Genomic DNA, 6,618 nt, shown 5'->3' on the forward strand with positions numbered 1-6,618 from the left:
TATGGTATGACACAATACACACAATGCTACAAGTCTATTACAGTGAATTAAACAGTTAAACATTTATGCTTAGCTTCATTTAGGAGATTAAGTTTTTAGCAGATGACCCTGAAGAGCCACAGTCTTTGCATGGAAGTAGAATCTCTGGCCCCTGGTTTGGCCACCTTCCATGCAAAATTATTTGTTCAGGCACTTCAAAGTGAGACTCTGCCACACAGTCTTGTGCAAGTTCATTTCTTTGGTATCTTAAATCAAACTTCAAGACCTAAACAAACTAACTCCTCCTGTACATTAGGGACCTATCAAAATAAAACCGGTGATCCCTCCCAATGTTCCCAATATTCCCCATTCTCATGTTGGGTGTGATGACGCCTAGGCCAATGTATTTTGTTCTTTAAAGATCCGGTGTCTACTGTTTACAGAAAAACACAAACTTAGCTAGTCTGTGTTGATTTGTAAATTAATGCCTGTGGGCTATTGTGTGACTGAAATATTTTTTGCCCCTTAATATGTTAAAGCATACTTTTGCAGTATTCATTTAATTTGTAGCACTACAAATATTTACCTGCTTCTTTTATTTCTGGTATAAGGTGCATTTGCTTATCTTTATCCTAAACTTCTCTCTTCAGATTTCAAGAGACCGTATAAAGCCATGTTAAATCCCTGTTTACTGCACCTTTTCCATAGAATAATTGTCTCCTGTGTCTCAGGCTTACAGAAAAAGAGGAGTCCATAATATTGTAATAAAGCCTTAGATGCAGTCTAATTAAATGAATGCAATGGATATTACCTTTCAAATGTTTATCAATTTTCTCCAGAGATAGGGCAAAACTTAACATTGCTAAAGTTACTAAGTTGTAGCTTTGTAAGTAAAATGAATATGCAAGAAACGTTAACTGGGTCTATTAGTGGAGGACAAGTAGGTAACATTTTCTGAATAAACAATTCCATAAAAAACATCTGCTTTTTTCAGTCCCTCAGGCAGCAAATTATATTTGTACCATTCTCAGATGCTTAAGCTGGCCATACACCGGCCGATAAAAACTGCCGACAGACTGAGATGGCAGCTTATCGGCCCGTTTGTGGGGCCTTCCGACGGGCTTCCAAAAGTTGGGCAGATGTCGATGGGGGAAGGTTAAAAAATCCCGTCGGATCGCGCCCGTATCTGTTTCGTTGATGCTGTCCTGCAATTCGACTGCCCGTATTGCCTACATCATGATCCGATCCATGTGGACATATTGGGGAGAGATCTGCTCGTTTGGCAAAATCGCCAAACAAGTGAATCTCTATGTGTATAGCCACCTTTAATGTGACCCAAACAGGGGCAGATTTCCATCTGGCACGGCCTTAGGCACTCATCCCCCTCTCCAATCTGATTGGTGCAGCAAATATAATGCTGCCTATGCACCACTTGGATTGGAGGGGGGTATAGAGTTTTTTCCTTAATTTTAATTAAGCTTCCTCCACAGGGTTCCTCTATATAGAAAATAAGGAACTGGGCATACACCTGCTGTATATTGTTTTTATTTGCCTCCCCAAAGACAAAAACACACCTCTAGGTATATTTTTGGCGAAAGAAGGATGGAAGAAAAAAGAAAAAAGAAAGAAAACAAAATAGTGACAGCTGTACCATTTAAAGAAGTAAAACAAAAGCAGCTTAACAAGCACTGAAAATGAATGCACACTTCAGAAAGCGGCTTAAAAAAAGCAACTGTTTGATCAATAAATCACATTGTGTCAAACTATCCATCACACAATCTGTCCGGCTTGAAGAGTAATTTTTCTCTGAAACAATCCACCCTCCCAGAGCATGTGAACAAGAAGATGGACAAAGAAGATCATCTACACACATTCCGCCTTAGGCTAGACTTGTAAAATCATTCTTAATCCAACACTGAAGGACATTAGAGCAGGTCAAGCAACAGAAATAAGTGGATAATCAAACAGTCCTTCGGCTTGTGCTGGGAGAGCAGCATTGATTTGTATGTCTGTATTACAATTAGCTTAGAAAGCATGGGGAATGCTAAAAGAAAATGAGAAAAAAGAAACAAAGATTTATTTTTAATAGAGAATGAGTACTGACTTTTAATGATGGTTCATTGTTCCTAAGAATGTAGATTTTCAAAACATATTCAGTAGCCAATGCATCTTACATATTGATATATCACAGTAAAACACATTCATCTTTAACTCACTGAATTATGTCCAAAAATAACATTTTTCATTTCAAATAGTAGATATAAGGGCATATTCAGTATATCTCCTCAACTAACTTTGCCAAAGTTTACATCAATACATTCACTCCAAACTCGATTTCCAAGGTAGGGGGCGCTGAAAAGGAAGGGGAGTCCTTCAGATAGTAGCTGTACTGTGTAGGCAGAACAGGATGACAAGAGCGTAGAATGGGATGAAGTACTATGAAACAAAATAGAACTGGAGTGGGATGGTGAGGGCAAAGCTGCAGAATCAGGAACAGGTAAAAAACTGTGCAAGACAGGAAGGAGCGGGTGTAGAGAGCAGGAATGGACTGGACAGGACGAAGCGAGAGTAGACAGCAAGAATGGACAGGACAGAGCGAGAGTAGACAGCAAGAATGGACAGGACGGAGCGAGAGTAGACAGCAAGAATGGACAGGACAAACGAGGACAGGATGGAGTGGGCATAGATTGCAGGAATGGAGCAGGTTTGGAGAGCAGGAACAGAACAGGACTGGAGAGCAGGAAATGAACAGGCAGAGCAGGATAGGGAATGAGCAAGGTCAGGCAAAGCAAGGTTCAGGCAGGGCAAGTTTAAGGCAAGGTTAAGGCAAGGCAAGATTCCAGAACAGGGAACAGAGCTAGGGGCAGTGCCATGATGTTCAGAAAGGCCAATGCTCAGGCACTGCTGGTGAGGAGGACTGGCCTTATATAGGGCAGGGTCAGTCCTGATTGGCTGACTCCAACCCAACAATGGGGTTGCTGGGGTGAAATGACTAATCCTGAGACCCAGCAGAAGAATAAATTTGAACTTGCTGGCTGATTTCCTGGCAGTAAGTAAGAGTAGTAAGCGCAAGCAGCCAGTAACTAGGAGGTTCCAGGATTAAACCCCAGCAAAGTCTGAAAGCCCCCTCAAGATCTCATTGTTCTGTTTGGCTGCTAACCTTTGCACACTATTACAAACAAAATTGTAATGGGGAATCCAGGAGATTAACATCATAAACCATTGAAATTTGTGAGATACAATATTAGCACTGAGGGTATGATGTAGATTACGAGACGCTAAAGTGGCTGCTGTATCTTTATAATGGCATATTACTCTTGGCAAAAAATATATTGATGCACAAGTTAAGGTACAGGTAGGGGGTGGGATGGATGAAAGTCTACATGCTTTCTCCTTCCCCATATGAAATACAGTGCAGGTTGAACAGTGACAAACACTGTCTGTGGTACTGAGGACAACCACAGTCTCTTTTGTCTAAAACAGAGCACATATATCTGTGGCAAAAAAAAGCAAAGTGCAATATTAAAAGAAAAGTATTGCACTCCGTTATGCTTTCTACTTCTTAAATGACCCCTTTTGACTTCACGCTGTTCACGCTTTTATGCAGTATGTGATTCTAGTTTTGCCTTTAACAGAAATGTTATTTGCCTGAATTATAATTCTTTGAGACAAAGACCTCTTTTCTTCTGTGTCTGTTTAATCTTTGAACCTGTGTATTTAAATACAGTTTTAGACACTGTACATGATTTCATGTAAAACATAAAATCGATTTTTAAATACAGTATAACCAAATTATATTAACCTAGCAATACAACTTATACATTTTCTGTACATATACCATTTCTATAAGTATAACATTCTCCTTGCACTGTACTATACATTTCAGAATAACACTAATACTTATTAACCCTGAGCTTAGCTCCCCATAATACATTTTCTGGCAATACGAATTTGTTTGCAGCTTGGCATATCCCAGCTAAAGCCTCCTCATGCTTTCTTAGTACAGGGAATATGAGAATCATTAAATGATTCTTTTTACAGTGGAAATCATACTGACCCTGCAGTACCTGACAGCATTGGAAAATTCTGCAGGAACAAAGCCTGTTACCTTGTGCTACTGACTTTTATTGCACCACCAAGCAAAAATGGAATAGCCAGAAGTCTAATGCATTTATGGTATTATGTATTATTCAGCTACTTGCCAAGTACATTTCTGGCAGTTATCCTAAATTCTCACTGAATAATATACTATTTGAAACCATCTTTCTAACTGTCCTGCAGACATTACTCTGATAAAAATGTTTCAACAGAATAGAAGCAATAGAAGACGTGTGAGAAAGAAAGGGGGATAAAGCGTAGAGGAGGCGTGCAGGAGACAGTTTCAAATTCAGAGAAACAGCATGAACTCTGGGAGCAGAATACTGCAAATATAGGAAATAAAATATAAGGATGTGATTATGCATCCCCCAAGAAATAAAGTTTATTTTAGTTAATTGCAAAAGGAGGTTTTTAATTCATAGTAGGCATTTATCCGTAAAGTTGGTGTTGATAATGTTGTTGTGTTCTTGTTGACAAGTTAAGAATCCTTACTACAGGCCCAAGTTAGTTTCAAACACTTTACTCATATATGTTGACCCTTTGAAGATGAAGGAAGCATGATTAAGGATAGGAAGATGTAGTGTGTGATCAGGGCTGGTCTTACCAACTGCGGGGCCCAATTGGAGCAACTTTGGTGGGGCCCCCCAAATTTAAAGAGCCAGTAACATTTTCTAGTAGACTTGGGGGCACATTTACTTAGCTCGAGTGAAGGAATACTTTGAATTTCGAACGTTTTTTTGGGCTACTTCGACCATCGAATTGGCTACTTCGACCTTCGATTCAAACGATTCGAACTTAAAATCGTTCCACTATTCGACCATTCGATAGTCGAAGTACTGTCTTTTTAAAAAAAACTTCGACCTCCAAGTAAAACCTACCGAACCTCAATGTTAGCCTATGGGAAAGGTCCCCATAGGCTTTCTAAGCTTTTTTTGATCGTAGGAATTTCGTTCGATCGATGGATTAAAATCCTTCGGATCGTTAGAACGGATTGCGGTAAATCCTTCAACTTCGATATTCGAAGTCAAAGGATTTAACTTTGACAGTCGAATATCAAGGGTTAATTAAGTAAATGTGCCCCTTGATATATGATGATCTAAATTACAGAAAGATCAGGTAACTGGAAAATAGCAGGTCCCAAGCATTCTGGATATTTTAAATTCTCTATATTTTACATAAAGGAAATTAAAATTTTCCCCAAAACTACTCTATACAAACACAATATTTCTCATTGTTTTCTGGCAATGTGAAAACTTATTCAGATGACAGCTTACTTTTAGAGTTAGAAAGGTATCAAAAATAAACTGTATGCAAAACAACACTGAGCATAATCCATTTCTCAAAAGAGCAAACAGATTTTTTTTATACTCAGTTTTGAAATCTGACATGGGGCTAGACATTGTCAATTTCCCAGCTGCCCCAAGTCATGTGACTTGTGCTCTCATAAACTTCAATCACTCTTTACTGCTGTACTGCAAGTTGGAGTGATATCACCCCCCCCCCTCCCAGCAGCCAAACAAAAGAACAATGACAAGATAGCAGCTCCCTAACACAAGATATCAGCTGCCTGGTAGATCTAAGAACAACACTCAATAGTAAAAACCCATTTCCCACTGAGATACATTAGTTACATTGAGAAGGAAAAACAGCAGCCTGCCAGAAAGCATTTCTCTCCTAAAGTGTAGGCACAAGTCACATGACTGGGGGCAGCTGGGAAATTGACAAAATGTCTAGCCCCATGTCAGATTTCAAAATTGAATTTAAAAAAATCTGTTTGCTCTTTTGAGAAATGGATTTCAGTGCAGAATTCTGCTGGAGTAGCACTATTAACTGATGTGTTTTGAAAAAGACATGTTTTCCGATGACAGGATCCCTTTAAGTATGTGATTAAAAAATGACCTGTTGGGGGGGCTAATCACAACATGTTCGTCTCCTATCTCATTTTAGCTCACAATGCTGCGCCTTCCTCCACTAACAATCTGCTTCCCCATCTACCCATGCCTTAACCCCTTCGGCTCAGCTCTGCTTATTGGCTTTGCGGGGCCCAGGGACAAATACTTTAGGGGAAACTAGTTTTGCTTTGTATTTCGTCCTATCTTTAATATATAAGGTTCAGATTACAGTGTAACCAATATATGTTAACTGTGTGTGTATACAAATGTGTTATGTAGGGAATTGGGAAGCCAGGTCTCAGCAGATCTAGCCCCCCTATGACTGGGGAATACATACAGGCAGTAGAGCCAGTGAGTGGAGTGGACATTTCAGTTTGTCTTACAAATGATGACTTGATTGCTGGACCTGGACAGATAGGTTTGGGGCAGAGAAAGGCTACAGGGCAGTAGGCAATCTGTGCATGTGATCCCAAGGTGAGATATCACTCGTAATTTGTGCAAAGGAGAAACACTGATGTATAGGAGATTAGAGGCGCTTTATCCCAGCAAATTACATTTTCTTCCCAGTCTGGCAGGGACGGGGGGGGTGAGGATATAGCTGCTTTGCTCTGGGACAAAATAGGATATACAGTACATCATGGCAAGCAGC

Source organism: Xenopus laevis, chromosome 9_10S (genome assembly GCF_017654675.1).
Source record: "Xenopus laevis strain J_2021 chromosome 9_10S, Xenopus_laevis_v10.1, whole genome shotgun sequence".
Taxonomy (NCBI): Eukaryota; Metazoa; Chordata; class Amphibia; order Anura; family Pipidae; genus Xenopus; species Xenopus laevis.